Source organism: Lynx canadensis, chromosome F2 (assembly GCF_007474595.2).
Source record: "Lynx canadensis isolate LIC74 chromosome F2, mLynCan4.pri.v2, whole genome shotgun sequence".
Taxonomy (NCBI): domain Eukaryota; kingdom Metazoa; phylum Chordata; class Mammalia; order Carnivora; family Felidae; genus Lynx; species Lynx canadensis.
The window spans coordinates 52,978,630-52,999,483 of NC_044320.2; positions in this window are offsets into that span (position 1 = coordinate 52,978,630).

The following is a 20,854-nucleotide window of genomic DNA, read 5'->3' on the forward strand; positions in this document are numbered from 1 at the left end:
CCTAACTTTCGATAAACAGCTGCTGCAACACTCTACTGGTTTATAACTTACACACTGCCTTTCCCATAAATTATTAGAAAAAGAATTATACTCGCCCCTCTCAATTTCCCTTAACCTTCTTCTACCCCCCCACAATCAGTCAATAACCAGTAAAAGTGAATTAGCAATCCTAGGGCCAAATCCTTTCAGCAATGTGTGACATAACAGAACCAAAACTAATGAGAGTAGCTAAAGGCTCTTTCTCAACTTTGGCCCTAATCTGGGACATCATTTCCTTCTCACCATTATTTCTTCTAAGGATTCCAGTTCAAAGACAGTTACCTTCACCCACCAATATCAGGTTGTTCTCCTGTCAGGGCACAAGGAAAACTGCATTTCTCAATCCTGTTCAAGTTGGGTAAGACTATGTGACTGTATAGCCAACGGATAGGGAGAGGACCTGGCGTCATTGTCCTATTTCTCTTCCCTGGACCAACCAAGTAGCCCAAAACAAACAAATGAACAAATAAAGAAACAAATTAACCCCCACGTCCCCCCCCAAAAAATGTGTTCTAGCAAGTTCACTCTAATGTATGATAGAGCCTGTCTCCATTGTTCTAAGTCTCTGAAATATTGTGTAAACCTGAACCCACTGCTGACCTGCACTAAAAATAAAGTATAAGCAAGAAATGAACCTTTGCTGTATTAATTACCCGAGATTTCAGAATTGTTACTATAACATTATCTGGACTACTGTGGTTAACAGTCTTTTTAAAAAGGAGAGTGGAGAAAGAAAAACAGGTATCACAAAAATATTTAGAAATAGGGTATCTATAGTAAAAGTGAAAAGAAAAGGGAAACAAATAATGACATACCCATATATCAGGAAGACTTAATTTACTCTAGGCTAGGGAGTCAAGGAAAGTCTCCCTGAAGATGTGAAACTTAAATTGAGACTTTAAGTATGACACGGAGTTTAGGAGAAGAGGGAAGATGAGCATTTCAGGCAAAATAAACTGTGTATGGTGGTCTGCAAGCTGGAAAACGTGATGTCCAAAATGTGGAAAGGGACCAAGCTTCCCTTCATAAGCTTGGTGACATTCGTGACCATGAGATACCCACCTCAACACGATGTCTTCACCTTGTGCTCCTGCAATCCAGTGTTAGACTTCTCTATGATTTTAGGTCTAGTAAGACACCTGTACAAAAGCACACATTCTTTTGTAGCAGTTCTGATTCACCCATTACTTGAAGAACCTCATGTTCACTGCATGCCTGACACATAGATGTGCCTAATAAATAGCTGATAACTGACGGAATGAATAAATAATGAAGGAATAATTGAAAGAAAATAGTTTGCATGTAGCCTCTTCTCAAGCAAAAATGAAAGCTAAAACTCATATTAGAGCTATTCTAAATTTTATGGTTTTCTAAATTGTGTTCATATTACTTCTCTCCCAAGGATAGAGAATATCAATTTGACTCTAATAAAATATGGAGAAAGGCAACATGAATTATTGAAAAAAATCAGTTTTTAAAGAGTAAAAAAAAAAGCCATTTTATTATTGCCTAATACAATAAACACAAATTCATAGAATACTAGCAATGTTAGGGAGGCATTCTACTACTAGCCTGTTTTTTTTTTTTTAAGTTCATTTATTTACTTAAGAGAGGGAGAGAGAGCACAAGCAGGGGAGGGGCACAGAGACAGGAAGAGAGAGAATCCCAAGCAGGCTCCACACTGCCAGCGCAGAGCCCGATGCAGGGCTGAACTCAGGAACTGTGAGATTATTACCTGAGCCAAAATCCAGAGTCAGACACTTACCTGACTCACCCACCCAGGTGCCCCTCTACTGGTCCCTTTTTAATGAATCAGTCTCTCCACTATCTATTGGATATCACCTGTATGCCTAGTCTTGGAGGAATAGTAAGTAGTCTCTAGAATCTGTGCTACAGATCTTGAAAAACATAAAATCATTTAAAAAAAAAAAATCACTGTCCTGATGATTAGCTAGATAGACCAGATTAGCTAGATAGACCAGAAGTTACTGGAGATTACCACTGAATCAAAAAAGTGTATGTTGAACTGAGGGTTGATGGGGGGTGGGAGGGAGGGAAGGGTGGGTGATGGGTATTGAGGAGGGCACCTTTTGGGATGAGCACTGGGTGTTGTATGGAAACCAATTTGTCAATAAATTTCATATATATAAAAAATAAATAAATAAATAAATAAATAAATAAATAAATAAAAAACAAACCAAATGTAAAAAAAAAAAAGTGTATGTTGATGAAAGTTAACATATTTGCATTAACATACTCTTTTATTTTTATTAAAATACATGAAACAAAATTAATTGAAAACAACTTACTTTCTAAAATTCACACATTTTACTCCCAAATCTTTCTCTGTATTACTATTGTATATAATAAAATTCCTCTTTGTGAAAGGTACTTACAAATAAAATTGACTTAAATTTGGATATACCCATGTGAAGAACAAAAAAGTCGAGAAAACATGTAAACAAAGATAGGCTCTTTCTCCTAGACATACTTTAAAGTTTCTGTTCTTCACAAACTAGTCTCTATGACCTTTTAAGTTCCCTTTTTCCATTGGATGATAAGCATTTATGAGACAGCCACCTTAACATTCCATCCATCTCTGACTCAAGAACTATCTCCAGTTTAAGGAAGGTACTAGTATAATGGTAACAGAACAGATCCCAACTGCTCCTTTTTGTAACACTATCACCCTTGCCCTTTCCAACAAACTACCTTTTTAAAATTCTGCTCTTTAAACTGAGAACAAACTGAGGGTTGATGGAAGGTGGGAGGGAGAGGAGGGTAGGTGATGGGTATTGAAGAGGGCATCTTTTGGGATGAGCACTGGGTGTTGTATGGAAACCAATTTGACAATAAATTTCATATATTAAAAAAAAATAAAATAAAATAAATAAAATTCTGCTCTTTACTATCTTAGTTTATTTATGGATAACCAGTAATACAATCTGTTTTCAACCTTTAAAAGTCATTCAGTTTGAGATTGTCCTGGATATTACTTCCTGATTCTCCTTGTTGATAATTAACAAGACAGTTTCCGTGATTATATTTTATATTGATCCATTTAACATTTCAACCTAATGAAGTCATCCTCACTATGGGATACTGTTCCTTTAGGAATCAGTATCAGATTAGTCACTTATGTAATCTTCAAAATCAAGCCAATGTCTCTGCTTGCTGCAACATCTCATCTACCATAAACATGCTACTCTGAGACAAAATCACTTGAAATAATTATAATTACTTTACCTGTTTTCATCAAAATCCATGATTTTAACCAACTTTATAGTTGCAGTAATGCTGAATCATATTCTGATAAATTATTCTTAATTTGTATACTTAGCTCTGCAAGGCTAGACTCCAGTTGCACAAAGGCAAAGATGGATGGATGCATTCCTCAGCATGAATACGTCTGGAGCATAAGGAGGAAAGCACTGGGTCCAGTGCCACTAACATCTGAGAGTCACAGTTTCCCATATAGGCTGGGGAGTCCAATGCATCAGGTACCCTCTAGGCTTTCAACTCTTATGTTCCTTTTCCTTCTAGCTACAAATTACCCACATCGGGGAATTATCTCACAAAACACTGCTGAAAACATTAGCAGAATTCCATCTCTAAAAATCTGCCATATTTAATAACACGGCATTCATTTATTCCAACAATGGAGACTTCTATCCCGTTCTGTATTCAAGGAACAATATTTAAAAGCAGCTGATACATACATATGGATTCTCAGAGTAATATTCAGCTTTTTAAAAATTCCACTCCCTCTGAAAGAAAAATCCTTAGTAATGTTAGGGGACAGAGTTATAAAAAGATTCTAAGAAATCATCTTGTGAGAGGATGACTTTCACTTGAAGTCCTCAAGGGTCTTTCCATCTTCCCTATGGACTACAGTTTAAGCTGATAAATAGACAGGTTCTGCCTCAGCCTGAAAGCCTGTAATTTACTTCTGTATAGAGAAGTTTAAATAGATTTTTCTTTAACTTAAACAACCTTTTTCATCAGCATTTTCTTCTCATAATATTCACACATCAATAATGTAAGATGGCTGAGAGTGGAAAGATAACTTCTGCATCTGACAATGCAGCGGACATTCCACCTTTTTAGAGTAGGTCATTGGCATCTTTACAAGGTATAGTGAATGGTCAGCAGTGACCTTAAAAGGCAATTTTTGCCCTAAGTAAAATAGTCTGGGGTTACATTCACCTACAACTAAATGCAACTTTAAGACCCAGAGATCAAAGAGTTCCCATAAATACAAAGAAAACTAACACCTTAGCTCCATATCCACTCCGAGTCACGTATGAAACTCGGGATCAGAAAGAACTCCAATAATGCTTCTTGTTTTGTACCATGCCTTCAGGAGAAAGGTTTCATCACAAGTAAATTGCAGCCCCTACCCTTCCTATGCCTGTGTCTACTGATGACAGGAGAGAGAATTTGAATTATTACTTTTTTTAAAATTTATTTGTTTAAATTTAAGTTACTTAACATACAGAGTAGCATTGGTTTCAGGAGTAGAACCCAGTGATTCATCATTTACCCGTAACACCCAGTACTCATCCCAACAATTATTACTTCTGTAATTACTTAAAATTAAGATATAGTAATGTCTACAATTGTATAGTGACTTTCATTTGCAAAGTGGTTTAGCACACATATCTCACACAAGATGGATTTAAAACTAGCAGATACTCAACTTAGAGTTTCAACAATCACTGTGCCTGCTGCCTCTTTCTAAAATCAACATACATCTTGGGGTGTCCGGGTGGCTCAGTTGGTTAAGCGTCCACCTTCAGCTCAGGTCATGATCTAATGGTTCATGGGTTTGAGCCCCATGTCGGGCTCTGTGCTGACAGCTTGGAGCCTGGAGCCTGCTTCAATTCTGTGTCTCCCTCTCTCTCTGCCCCTCCCCCCCAAAAAAATAAATATTAATTTTTTTTTTAAATTGACATACATCATTACTTGAATGTAAAAAGTATAAATGAAAAATTCTCTCCACATAATTATCTTACATCATTACAGACACTAAACATAGAGTAGTAATAAAGCAAGACAAATGTTAATTCCTTTTATTGGCCCAGACATCATCTCTGGAATCTCTGTCAGGAATACCAAAAAGGGATGAAGGCCAAAGGGCTGGGGTGACGTGAACTAGAGTATAGAAAAAGCCACTCCCATGAGAGGCTACAGTTAAGAGTGATATGAAGTAATGCACCAACTGCAGCCAGACATTGACATCTTGTGCAATGGGACTGGGAATCCTCTAGAAAAATGAGCACGAAGTATCTGTGGTTAAGTGGACATGCAACAAGTTGGGCAACTGTATCCAAAGAGTGCTGAAAACCACATCAGTGTCTAAGAGAAACAAACGTCCAAACATAAACCATGACTTCAACTTTAGACTTACGTTGGGATTAAAGCATACAAGAGACATACTTAACAATTTTTCAGATGAAATATACCTGAAAGGAACAGTTCAACATGTCAAGACTTAAAATAACTTCCCAGAAATGAAATTTTGGGGTAAAGGTGAATCAAATTTTAATAAGAATGTGTATACTTTCTCATTTTTATTATTTAAAAAAAATTATGTTTTATTTATTTTTAAGAGAGTGTGAGTGAGGGAGGGTCAGAGAGAGAGGAGGGCAGAGGATCCTAAGTGGGCTCTGCACTGACAGCAGTGAGCCTGATGCGGGTTCAAACTCACGAACCACGAGATCCTGACCTGAGCTGAATGAAGTCAGATGCTCAACCGACTGAGCCACCCAGGCGCCCCTATTATTATTATTATTACTCTAACCACGCAGTAGGGAGGCTAAGAACAAACTAATTTGACAGCATTCAATGTGAAAAGCCTTAATGACATTAGTTGACCAAAATGTCAATGAATCAACAGGACAGTGCAAATACCAAAAAAGGCTGATGTGGTTATGGGCTATACTCCGAAGACTATTTCAAAAGAAGAACACAGTGTTCACATCTTTGAAAGAAAAAAAGTCTGAATCCAGCACATATAAGTTGGCATTTGGAATGTTGCATTTTCTTCCCTATGCCTGACATTTAAAGAGGGATGCTGGTAACGCACAACAGTACTTCCCAAAATGCGTTCAATGGAATATTAATATGTCACAGAAAATAAGGCTACTGTGATCAATTAAGTTTGAAAAATACCAACATCTGCCATTTCAAAGACAGTTTTCTTTAACCCAAGTTCCCTTGGGAAATGCCTATGCTAGTGTGTACAGTGAAGCTCTAAGAAGGGATGGTTTTCAGCCTTTCACAGACGAATATGACCATGGGATCCCTTTTAAAAACGTACCTCTCAGAAGTAGTATCACGAAGGGTGAGCTTTGAGAAACGCTGATCTAAAGTATCTTCAAAAGGTCATGTATCCAGTAAGAAATTTGAAAACCATGTTCTTTGAGGTTTATTTGCAAAAACAAGGCCATTTTAGTGTTGAAAAGAAAAGACTGGCAAGTATAATTAGTGAATTAAAATAGAATACATTGATTTCCTTCAGTATTGTTTTAACTTAATTTAATTGCAATCACTGAGTGGAAAATACAGGGGCATGCTTTGGCTTGGTATAAGAAAGATTTCTATCACCATTTTCTAGGAGTCTTCCACAAGCAGCAGTGAGGTTTCCTAAAAGGCTTCAGATTTTCTCTAACACTCATCAGTTAGGAAATCTGTGGAAGAAATATTGTATGGATACAAGCTTTAAATTAAAATGATGTCCAAATTAAGTCCAACTCTACGGCTTGTATTTATGCATAACCATTTGTTCTCACCAATCCACCAATGCAACTTCACCATATTAATAACCATCTTAAAACATATCACTTCCTAGTTCATATCGCTCCCTAATTAAAACTTCCAGGGACTCTAAGAGTTAGTGGTTATCAAATAAACTCATTTCCTTAGACTATCCATTAGTCATGACGTTAAGCATACACACAGGAAAAGTCTAGTGTTGTGTGACAAGACAGAAGTGTTGACTGTGTGATGCTGAAAAGACACTGCCTTGGAGATGAGTGGTTCCCAAATGTTGTATCAAAATGGTTGGATGATGATGATGATGATGATGATGATGATGATGATGATGATGGCTTTTTTAAAAGTTAAAGATTTCAGGGGTCTCTGCCCAGAAATTCTGAATCAGGTCTGGTGTACAGCCCCTACTTTTTAGAAGCCCCCCAGTTGATTCTTATATACTAACTGGTTTTGAATCTACTCTCCTAGATTCAGCTACCATTTGTTTGGAGGGTACTGTGAGCACATATCCTCAGGTCACTTGTCACTATTACATTTATGCCTCTAAAGTGAAAAGTGGTAACACATAGGTAAAAGCTAGGACTCCCAAATCCTATATCCTCAAACTTGTTTCTACTCAAGGTTTGGCCCCAAACCCTCATATGATGAACTGAGCTGGCTTTCTTTTAAATTGCAAGGACTTCATCCAGGCTAGACCAATTTAAGTGGCCTAGATGATGCCTCCTTAAACCTGGGCTAGACTTTGGTTCTGAAATGGATTTCCCTTGGCAAGAAACCCCTCCCATGCTGGCAGACAATCCTAGGCCTATCTTTCCATACCTATTGCAAGGCATTCCAAATATGCATAATCCCAAAGATGAGCTAAAGAATACAGAATATGACTCTATCATACTCTCTTTTCCTGAAAAGAAAGCTCTTTTTTTTTTTTTTTTTTTGGAAACTGCTCTCAAGTAGGGCATTTCCCCCTTAAAAGCTGAGTTGGATGATGAATGGATAAAGAAATTGTGGTTTATATACACAATGGAGTACTACGTGGCAATGAGAAAGAATGAAATATGGCCCTTTGTAGCAACATGGATGGAACCGGAGAGTGTGATGCTAAGTGAAATAAGCTATACAGAGAAAGACAGACACCATATGGTTTCACTCTTATATGGATCCTGAGAAACTTAACAGAAACCCATGGGGGAGGGGAAGGAAAAAAAAAAAAAAAAGAGGTTAGAGTGGAAGAGAGCCAAAGCATAAGAGACTCTTAAAAACTGAGAACAAACTGAGGGTTGATGGGGGTGGGAGGGAGGGGAGGGTGGGTGATGGGTATTGAGGAGGGCACCTTTTGGGATGAGCACTGGGTGTTATATGGAAACCAATTTGACAATAAACTTCATATATTGAAAAATAAAATAAATAAAATAAAATAAAATAAAATAAAATAAAATAAAATAAAATAAAAAATAAAAGCTGAGTTGGAGAACTATAAACACTCCCCAGAAGTCAGTGTTGTGTTCACCTTATGGTTTCAGAAGTGTCACCAACATTTAAAATCTTCTATACTTTTGGTTCAAACTACCTTTCTACCTTTATTCCTCTGTTACACTTACCAAAGAGACCTGCTTGTTCTCTCCTGAACACTTAGTCTTTATTCTAATTATCCATGTTCTCTTATCATATCCCTAAGCCTCTAGACATGCCACCTTTTCTAACCTTGGTCCCTGGAAAGCCAACCTTTATTACACCAGGTGTCAACAAACATTTTCCATAAAGGACCAGAGAGTAAGTATTTTTGGCTTTGCCAATCATACTGTAACTATCATAACAACTACCCAACTCTGCTGTTATGTAGCATGAAAGTAGGCAAAGACACTGTGTTAACTGAATGGGTATAGCTGTGTTCTTACAAAACTTTATTTACAGAAGCAGACATGAACAGATTTGGTCTGCAGGTCATAGCTTGCAAAGTCCTATTTCAGATTCAGATTGGAAGTTATCGTCTCTGTACCTTTCATGAAACTTCCCTCCCTTTCACCCCAATCAAGTAGAGAGAATTTCTTCTCTTATGCTCACCTAAAATTTGTACATATTTTTATTATAGCCATTTTCTCATTATACTATGTAAATAATTTACATGTTCAGTTGCTTCTCTAAACAGTGAGTCCATCAAGGATAAAGAGCATGTTTTATTAATCAGCATCAAATAAAACAGCTAGCACCCCACAGGTATTCGATAAATGTTGACTAGTTGAATGAATAAATAAATGAATGAATGAATAATTGAACGACTGAGTAGATGAGGACTATAAACGTTAATCTGTGGTGAATCTTGAAAAACGGATAGGATTTAGCAGATGACCCTTGAAATATGCGTTAAGTACTTTTAAATCTAGGAAGAAACAGTTTATTTTTCTCCCTGAACAACCCCCTTCATTCATTCTATAAATATTGATTGAAGAGTGCCTGCTAGGGGCAAAGCCCTTGAGAATTAACATTCTGCAAAGCAGTGCTTCACAGAGTCGAAGACTATAAAGTCCACTAAGTCATTGTGCCCACTAAATGTGCCTATTATCGTCTGTGCATGCAAGTCCTTTTAAAAGTTAATGGGATCCGAATGCATATAGCAGAATAAAAGAGAGGAAATACCCAAACCAAATTACACAAGAATTTATGACACTCTATCCTTGTATGTTGAATCAAGGGATTTGGGTTATTGAAGATAGCATTCTAATGAAGTCTTTTCATCTGTTCTACACATCACTGTCCTTTCATTAGCAACACATTGGAGAGGGGAGCATGGCATAGCACCAACATACTAATCCTTTGTTTGAGAAGGTCCCTAGGTCTTTATGGTCCCTGTAAGTACCCTTAATCTTCTTTAATTAACTGTGAATTTCTTAATTTGTATTTTTTTTATTCTGTCCAATTGGCTCTCCTCATAGCCATCTGCTCTAATGTATATTTCATAAGTAATTTTCATATATTTTAGATGCTATACTACTCTGGCCAATCATTTATGCAATTATTGCTAAAAGGACTGAACAACAATTTCTGTTGGCTGAAAACTTAATATTTAAATGATGAGAATCTAAAGATTTTCTTTAAACATCTGTATATCTCAGCTTGGAACAAACACCAGATCGCATTAAATTCCTAGCTCCAGATTTTTGGCAAGCAGGCTTCATGTATGTATTAGAATTCTGAGCTTCTACAATGTTCTGTTGAGGCCAGATTAATTGTAATAACTGAAATTTCACTGGCTCTAGGACTATTTGCCAAGGCTGAACTTCCACCCATTGAAAAGTTTCCCAGAGCCAACCTGAGGTAGTTGAAGAATTCCCAGATGTTTTCCATATTCTCATGAGGAAATCCATTCTCACTTGGTGTTAGTCCTTCTCTCCCATCTCTTGGTAGAAAACATGATCAAATTATAAAGCCCTCAAAGTTTACTGCCATGGTAATAGAGGGGAGGAAGTAAGCCACCCTCTTTGTTATACTTGGTGGGGGCAGTTTGGGGGACCTATGCCACAATAGTCTACATATTTTCATGAAACAAGTCTATTTTTCATTATAATGCTTTTAAAAACATGTTTATTTTTGAGAGAGAGAGAGAGAGAGAGAGTGCAAGCAGGGGAGAAGCAGAGAGAGCGAGACACAGAATCTGAAGCAGGCTCCAGGCTCGGAGCTGTCAGCACACAGCACGACACAGGGATCAAACCCATGAACCATGAGATCATGACCTGAGCTGAAGTTGGATGCTTAACCAACTGAGCCACCCATCATTATAGTGCTTTTTATTCTTAACACAGACACGTACATATATGTCCATGGATCAGGAATGGGATCAAAGAGAATTTGCAAACTGCCTTCAGAATAAGCTCTTTCCTCTGATGCCATAGTTTGGTTCTGGGAGAAGTTACTTCCCTGATGCATGTCCACAGGGCCAGTTCTTTCCAAAGGTTCATTTCACTTCCTTAATTAATATAATCAGACGTCTCCCACATTGGCCCTTGCCCCACTCCTGTTTGCCACACTGAAATGCCAGCTTATGCTCAAGATAGAATCCTTGCTACAATATAATGCATTTATCCTGAATGCCTTCTTTAAATTAGTAAAGACTATTCATAAAAGTTATGAATTTAAAAGTATTTACTGAGCACTTATTCTATGGGAGTATTCTAGAAGCTGGAAATATAAAGTTTCAAAAAAGTTAATCCACTTCTTTATGAATAAAAATGACAAAATATAGGTCACATATATTTATATTACCAATATCTTGCCAGAAAGCACTGCTTCATGAGGAAAAGTCTTTATATTTTAGAGCTGGGAAAGATCTTGATAATGCCCTCAGTGGCAATGTTCTACAAATGAGAACACTTAGGCACAAAAAAATTAAAGGAATTTTGAAAGCCACACAGCTACAAAGTTGAATATTTATCACTGCAGTCACTTAGAAAGACTAGAAAAGTAAAAGTTTGAAGAAAAGGCTGAAAGGTTCATCATGAACTTCAATGTATGTGGCAATAACGGGCCCTGGGAGCCACCAGCACCAAGCCAGTAACAAGCACCAAGCCAGTAACAGCAGCATGTGTTAGGCAGGATAATGTCAACCTAATGTATATCATGTTTATATTATTTTCCCAAGGAAAACTTGTAACAAGAGGATGTTGGTCACCAAAAAGCATGCCCAGTCATCCATGACCTTATTCTCTGCCCTGCACCAAAATCTTAAAGCTCTTAGACAATAAAGTTATTGTCATGCAGTATAATTTCTGTATGCCCACTCCCCTTCCTCCAAACTGTAATCTTAAGGAGGTGTTGGAGTTTTTCCTATATTTATTGTACAGTGTCAAAAGATAGGTCAAAGGACATCTTTGAAATTCTCGTAGGCTAAGAAAAGAGGACATATTTCAGTGTCTTCCAAAAACAAAAGGACTCTGGGAATAGGAGCAATGAATTTGGTCTCTGACAGCTCCTCTGTTTGTGATGGTTATTGGTTACAGGGCTTTACTGCTACCTGGAAGTGTAAATTGCACCCTTGGGATTGTTCTGCACGTAACCTTTAACTCACACTTGATAGCAAACAAATGAAAGAGAGGCAATACCATCAGATGTGATGATTTATTTTTAAAGCACGAGTTTTTTGTTTAATATAAATGTAAAAACATAACTTTCCCTTCAAGCCAGCCAGGTAGTTTAGGCAATTTATCAAACTAGAAGCACTGAAGCTCTGCAGTAAGAAAGGAATAAAATGCATTTGTGCCCGAGTAATTGTCTTTCTCTTCCTGAAATCTAGGAAGATAGATTTGGGGTATAGGTGATTCCAAAGAATGATTACAGTCACACAAAGAAACTCCCTCATGCAATTAGTCTAATTTCATTTCATCTTTAATTTTCAGAGGCACTACCACATAACTAATGCTAAGTCTCCTTTTGCTCTTTGAAAATTCACTGTTTTGTGAATTATTACTTCTTCAAGAACACTCTTGTCAGCTCCTCATTCACATAACGAATGCAGTCCTTTCAAAAGCCATTTTTTTCCTTTTGTCTCCGTTGATGAAAGCTATTTTACGACCTTTGCACAAATCCTGCCCAAACACAAAGCTGATCCACATAGTCACTCTGTAAAGTGTAAATTGTGTTGTGACTACTCTACCCATTCATTCCCTCAAGTATTTACCGAGCACTTATTCTATGGAAGTATTCTAGAAGCTAGAAATATAAAGATTAACATAAATTATAAACACCTTGACCTCATGGAACCTAATATAATGAGGAGAAGACAGCAAGGGGAGAAGAATAAATAAGCAAGATCATTTTCAATAACAAAGTGATCTGTAGTAGGGAGGGCAGTTACTTTAAAGTAGGTGTAGAGATATAATCCCCTGAGAAAGTAATATTTGAGCTGAAACATGATTGGTAAGAAGGACTCAGGCATTAAAAGATCTAAGGGAAGGGGCACCTGGGTGGCTCAGTCAGTTAAGTGCCGTTGATTTTGACTCAGGTCAGGATCTCACAGTTCCTAAGATGGAGCCCCGAGTTGGGCTCTGTGCTGACAGCACAGAGCCTACTTGGGATTCTCTCTCACTCTCTCTTTCTCTCTCTGTCCCTCCCCTGCTCACGCTCTTTCTGTCTCTCTCAAACTAAATAAATAAACTTTTTTAAAAAAATCTAAGGGAAAACATTTTGTGTAGAAAAAATAACCAATGCCAAGACACTGAGTCAGGAAAGAGCTCAGCACATTTAGGGAACAGAAAGTGGGCCGGTGTGTTGAACAGAGTGAGTGATGGGGAAATCACAGAGGTAAGTTCTAAGAGGCAGACATGGGCCAGATCAGAGAGCCTTGCAGGTCACTGTAAAGGATTAGATCATTTCAAGGTGCAGTGGGCAAATATTTTAAGATTCAAAACAAACAAAGACTTGATATGGAAGTCTTCAGGAGGAAAGAAAAGAGAAAGAATGCAGTAATTTATTCTGTATTTTGGAATGAGTTTGCCTGTTTGCACAGACATTCTGAAGTTTCAGAATTCAGTGGAATGTTGGTGTAGCCATTCTACAGACTGAATGCTTTTTGACTGTTTTCAGTTAATTAAGCTTGATGTATAATCTTGTTCTGAAGATGCATAAAAGTGAAGAGATTATAGCTACCTAGCACATACACTTCCAAATGTTTAGTGGAGACTTCAATGAATAGAAAAAATAACCTAAAAGAACAACTTGAACCCCAGAAACAGGGGCAAATCAGCATAAATGTTTTAAACCTGAAGTATCTTTTGAATCATCAGGGAAATCAAATTGGCAATTAGACCTTCCATTCTCCAACAAATACAGAAGACCCCAGGCTGATTTTCATTATCAACATGACAATCAAATTTCAGAACAAGATATACTTTAAGCTGTCTTGCCTTTGCCTTCTTCAAACACATACTCACAATAGAAAGAAAGTCAAATGAGAGGGCTGTTACATTTAAATTAAAATTTTATATATCACACTTCAGAATCTGGAGTAGATGTAATGTTAAGACATTTCAAAGCACAAAAACATTAAGGAGATAGACTATACACTAAATCCTTTCATCTGTTAAATTCTGCACCATTTTCCACATACTGTCAGAACAATGGGAGAAAACACACAGGAAATTATTTCCAGAATCAGATCAGAAAAATTAAGGACCACTTTCTGTGTAATTTACTGTACACTTTGGAAACAAAGTTCTTAGGCCCCTGAAAGCCTATTTTTTTAATGGTTTTTAATGTTTTATTTATTTTTGAGAGAGAGAGAGACAGCATGAGTGGGGCAGGGGCAGACAGGGATGTAGAATCCAAAGCAGGTTCCAGGCTCCGAGCTGTCAGCACAGAGCTGGATGTGGGACTCAAACCAGCGAACCACAGCGAAATCATGACCTGAGCCAAAGTAGTATACTTACCCAACTGAGCCACCCAGGAGCCCAACCTCTGAAAGCCTTAATAAACTTTGAGCTACATTTTATGATGCTAAAGGCAATGGAGCTCAAGGCAAATCTCTACTCAAAGGTACAGCTGATCTGATGCACATTTTGAGTGTCCACTATATCACAAGAATTAGAACAGAGAGAAGAACTAGGCTCAAAGTAAGCAAAACTAGTCAACTGAATGCGTACTGCATGAGATATCCCTGCAAATATGGTCCATGTGTCTTTAAAAAGAACTGGAAATTCAACCTGATTCTCCTTGAGAAGAATCTCTCTGTACCCTCTGCCCACTCAGAATACCCTGCCATGTTCCTTCCCTTTTGGTCTTTTCATCTCTAAGACATCTTAGCAGTTTAGATGAGACTCTTGGCACATCATGGTCACTGGTGTGTTTAGGCTTGGCAGAGACTGGGCCTGATGATTCTGTCTTTCTAGTACTTAAATTCTGTTCCGCCTTTTGATCTGAAAGATCAGAGACCCAGAGAAAGATGCAAATACCAAACACCGGCAAAGCCCAAGAATCCCTCAATAGTTTTACCATTACTTTCAGTCAACATTAGGTAAATGTGAACTGAATTTGAATGCTTACTGAATACCTATAGTAGAATATATATATATATATATAATTCACAAAATATATATGCAAGAGAAGCAAAACACCAAACATAATTTAAATATTTGTTTCTGTTTCAAAATTTAAATACTTAAATTCAGTTCCTCTCTGACAATGTTCCTCTGATTGGTCTTATTATTTTTTGTGGGAAATGGAAACTGGCATTAAGTTGAAATATTCCTGAAGAAAAAAATGTAAGATTAGGTAGCCTGCTAATTAGGAAAGAGCAAGATAGCGTAGAAGTTTAGCATGTACACTCTGGAAGTAGGTTACCTGGGCTTGATTCTGGCTCTTCTACTTAGTAATCATTAACCTCCATTGCCTCAGTTTCCTTATTTGTAAAATAGGGATAATAATCATACCTGCATCATAGTGCCTGGCAGGTAATTAAATGAAACGATATATATAAAGTCTTGAAAACTGTTTCTGGCATGTAGTTAAAACCATATATACCTGTTAGCCATTATTTTTAAAGTTTACAAATGATCAGCAGATGTTGAAGATAATTAAAAGTCAATTTTGGAGACCAAATTTAATGAAGCGTGGGTAAATTACAAGTGATATTATTTAAAAAGTAGTTATAAGGGGCGCCTGGGTGGCGCAGTCGGTTAAGCGTCCGACTTCAGCCAGGTCACGATCTCGCGGTCCGTGAGTTCGAGCCCCGCGTCAGGCTCTGGGCTGACGGCTCAGAGCCTGGAGCCTGTTTCCGATTCTGTGTCTCCCTCTCTCTCTGCCTCTCCCCCGTTCATGCTCTGTCTCTCTCTGTCCCAAAAATAAATAAACGTTGAAAAAAAAATTTTTTTTTAAATAAAAAGTAGTTATGAGACAATATAAGGTAAGAAAATATTATTTTTTCTTAATTTTAACTATAGTAGGGAAAGAAATGCAAATAAAAAAAACATAAAATGGTCTATTAATAAACTGATGATAAACATCTAATTAAACAGGAAATACATTCCTAGCAAAATGGTAACATGAAAAATCATGAACAGAGTTAAAAATAGTTGATATCAAATTGAGGCTCCATCACTGATAGTCAGGGAATCTCTCTGATATTCAGGGGGTTTTTTGCTATAAAATGGGAATATTAAAAAACATTCTCATAAGCTTGAAATAAATATTCATTGAAAGGATGATTGTAAATAGCCCTCAGTGTCTGGCACATAATAAGCATTCAATAAAAGTTTTCTATTCTTTCAATAATGAGGTCATCAAGATCAGCCCAACCTTTCTACAATACCAACCCGCGGTACAATAGTCTGGGGTAGAGTTGGAGATTGAGTCTACAATTGATCTACCCTAGGAAAGCATTGACTGTCCCAAACATGTATCTTAGCAGGTAAGAGCAACTGAAATAAATTTGAAGTCCAAAAAGAAGAAGAAGAAGAAGAAGAAGAAGAAGAAGAAGAAGAAGAAGAAGAAGGGGCACCTAGGTGGCTCAGGTCGTGATCTCATGGTTTGTGAGTTCGAGCCCCACATCAGGCTCCGTGCTGACAGCTTGGAGCCTGGAGCCTGCTTCAGATTCTGTGTCTCCCTCTCTCTCTGCTGCTCCCTGGCTCACACTCTGTCTCTCTCTCTCTCTCAAAAATAAGCAAACATTAAAAAATAAAATTTTAAAAAAACAAGAAGAAAAGGAAGATTCTCCTCTCTACAGCTCTATAGCCCAAGATTTTTTTTATTACCAAGATTATGCAGATCAATGTACCTTGCCCAAGATTTATTGAATTTAGTGAAATGTGACGGCCCTTAGCAGACTGGGTTGTCCTCAAGGATAGCCACAGACCTCAAATGTATTGAACTGAGACAGATCTGGCAAGACAGAGCAAGCACAAGTCAATTAAAAATAAATCAGTGAGTCTTTATAAACAGTGGGAATCGCTCCTCTCCTTCCTGTGTTTACCTGCTTGGTGTTCACAGAAGTACACATTTGTACTTCAAGCAGATGCTTCTGCTCTTTCACTTAATGATAAGGGGGATCGCTGGGGTAGGATTGTGGGAAGGTGGACTCCAACAAATGTGGCATTTCACTGTAGTCAAAGGAAAAGGAAATCTAGCAAATAGAATTTTCATAGGCCTACTCATCTGTGCAACTACTTGCAAGAATATTTAAACTAATACTGTCATGTAAAAATATGTGAGCTATATGTTTAAGATTTTCTAGTAGCTAAAGAAAAAATAAACAGATGAAATAATTTTAATAGTATCTTATTAACTAGATATTTCAAAAATATTACTTCAAGATGTAATCAGTACAATTATTAATGAATATTTTACATTCCTTTATTTTGTATTAATATTCAAAACCTAGTGTATATACATACTACATGTCAATTCAGACCAGCCACATTTGAGTATATTAGCTGGTATATTAGCTCAGATCTAGAGAGAATACATGAAACAACAGTAGACTGGGTTTTACTACTCCTCTTTAATGAACATATTATGTGAGTCTAGCAAAAAACAAAAAACAAAAACCAAAAACCCCCTAGGAATATACCACCACTTGAGATAACAAAACCTAACTTTTTTTTGAGTCAGTTTTTAATCTATTTCAATTCCTAAGCATAACCTAAGTGAGATATATGGCTGCAACCATCTTATTTGGGATTACTCGTAAGAATTTTGAAGTAGTGGGCTCTAAGGGGAACTCAGAAATACGAGGTCAAAACCCACATTGATCTACCCTTCAAAGTCATTCTGAAATTCTTTATCAATGTTAATTACAAGTACCTAAGAAGATAGATATTTGCTGAATGAATGAGCAAATGGACGAAGATGAAGAACATATAAGTGGGTAAATTCATAATTTGTATTTTTGCTGATAAAGATTAATTCTATGTTTGTTGAATGATTTTATAGCTATGGAAAGATGATAGGGAGATAGATATTAATATGGGTATCTAAAATTCCTCTTTCAAGTAAAAATTACAGAAAACCTAAAATTACTTCTAAATCAGTTAAGGGCAGGGACTGCATAATCAAGACACAGGCATAGCATAAAGAAATCCAGGATGGACAAAGGAAGATGAAAATTAGAAGAATATTAAACTCATTACTTAAATTTTCTCAAGACTGTCTAAATCTGTCTGTTTTCCAAGTGTTCAAAAGTTGAAGAAAAATACTATTTTTACCTTCAGCTATATTCTACTTAAGCCGAAAAAAATCTTAAGATAATCATTAAAACCTCATTATCACCTGTCCGTATTATTATGACTTGTTCTTGCTTCCTATTTTTTTCCCATGTTAGCTCATCCAAGACATTAGAGCAAGGTCTTCATATAAGATGCAGTTTTCATTACACTATTTCCATACTCAAGGTCTTTTTGTCTGCTATCAGATCAACTCCAAACTCCTTGGCATCCTAAATCTTCTGTCAGATGCCCACATCTAATGTCTCCTGACTCACTACCTCATCAGCCACTCCTCTTTATATTTCTGCACATTCTGTTCCTAACAAATTATTTATGCCCAGAGTCTATGAGAAATGGTTGAGAAAGACATGCCAAAGTGTTCTATGAAATTTCACTCTGTCCTTTCTGAGGCCAGTCAGAGTGCCCATGAATCAGCTGCAACAGACAGATACCCAAACCTGGCCAGGGAACAGCTATAAATGTGAAAGAAGAAATTATGGGATCAAAAACACAGGTATGGGCAATCTGATTTTATGAGATCAAAAACACAGAATGGGAAATATGTTCAGCTGACATGTTAGAAACTCTTGCCAAAAATTGAATAAGTAACTAAATCCTGAATCATTGAAGAGTTGCCCAGTGCTAAGGATTCTTAGCAATATTTGAAGGTCTGTTTTGTCAAGGCCAGTAAAATATGCCAAATTAAATGACCTGTCCAGCATGCGAATCAGCCTTGGAAATTTTAAGGAAAGAAGTTTTTTGGCATACACAGAAACTCTGCAAATTAACCAAAATCATGGCTAGATGATAATTCTTATTACTTTAACAGGAAGTCAGACCTCAGAATTATTAAGATGAAGTTAAAAATACAATACAGATAACTTGAATCACAGGTTGCTGTGCTACCTTTATTCAGAGAGATGTAATGTCAGTTACATAACTAAATGTAGGAGAAACCCCGTGAAAGTTGATTTGACAATACCATAAACTCCATAAAAGTGGGATTATGTCTGATTCATCCCCCGCTCGATTCCCAGAACCTACAACAGCAGACACCTTAGAATCTGTCTTTCAATTCTTTTAGCTATTCATGACTGTTCAGTGAATACTCTGGGTATCAGAAGTGTGTTGTTAAATGCATCTCAGTCCAGAACCATCTACAGTATATTCTATGGCCCAACAAATTATTCTACTTCCAAGAGTCAAACAATACTCTGGAAGGAACAGATCTGAGTCCTTTATGCACAAAGCTGTGAATCTGAATGAGGAAGGGAATATTTTTACAGGGAATGCCAATATAATATGTACCCAAACAAATTAAAAAATAATATCATGCAGTTTTTAGAATTTTGGTCTAGAGCTACATAACTGTATGGATTTCGCTGATATGTAGTTTGCTAATTTGTTAGAGTTGAGTTTTTCTTTCTCTTAGAAATATCCAAAAAGCCATGTTGTTTAACAGTGTCAAATACATGGAAAGGGCTATATAAGTTTTATTTAGTATCATTATTGCTCTTTCTAATATAAAATTTTATATAAAAGAGGCATTCTTTTACTTAGGGGAAAAATAAACAATTTATAATTTATAATTAATTATAATTTAATTTTGAAAAATTTAAAGTGTGTTAAAGTTGGCAAATAAGAGGTCTACTACAAGGTAATCATATTAGAACCTCATAAGCATCAATGTATGTCTGATATAATTATGGTCCAAAAAAAAATTCTGGCCAACACTGGTGTAACTACTTTTTTCCACTGTTTTCTTATTCTTAATATGCATTAATATGCCTCAACTACACCAGGATCATTTGTTATAAAATACTTATAAAAGTCACATTGCATACTAGTCAAAGAACTGTGATATATAGCGCCCCTTTCCCCTACACCCATGCATACATATGCATATACACAAATGCACAGACACACATCTTATTATAGAAAACGGAAGTCACCTAAAATGGTAGAGTCCTACTATTATTAGGTACATATGATAGTATGTGCTGTCTCATTGACTCATAAAGAAGAAATATTAGTATTTCCACTTTACGGATGTGGAAAATGAGTCTCAGATACATAAGATGATTCTCCAAAGGTCACACCTGCAGGAAGGTGGAATCAGGATAAGAATCCAAGTGCTTTGCTTCTTTAAGCTCTTTCTTTCTACTCTGTGACTCCACTTTTTCTAGATCTTTGTCCTTGAAATAACATTTCAGGAAATTAGCAAAGCCTCACATTTTCCCTCAAATTAGTTCTGGTACAGAAACAAAGGCACACACACAATTCCATATAAAAAGTTTTGAAATGAGGGTATCTAGTCACGTGTGGTGGACATCTGCCCATGTATGAGGCATACCCACTGCGAAGACACAATGAGAGGAGCTAGATAGTTGAAGTGCTTACAAACATATTTTAGAGTCCAAGCCCGATCCCTCCACTTAACAGCTGTGTGAGCTTGAGCAAGCTGTAATTTCTCTAAGCCTCAGATTCCTTGCCTATAAAATGGGTCTAAGAATACTACCACACACTTCATAAGGCTGTCCCATGGAGCCCTTAGCTCAGTGCCCAGCACTCAGAGCAGTTAAAACAGGCTGTCTCTACAGGTTCAAACAGAATGAGCAGAAGAGTCATTTCTTGGTCCCTAAAACTGCTGTCTAGTTTTTGGAAGCAATGTTTCCCACCACTAACTGTGGAGTGTTTTGCAAAGTGAACTTTGCAGGCTTTCACAATGAGAACCAATTAACTCCCATGCTGGGCTATCGTATACTGGCTGTTGAGAGGACTGTATGGTTGAAGAGGCTAAGTTGCCAAAGTTCAAAAAGCAACTCCCTCAGCTGAGCTACATAAAAGGAGAAAAG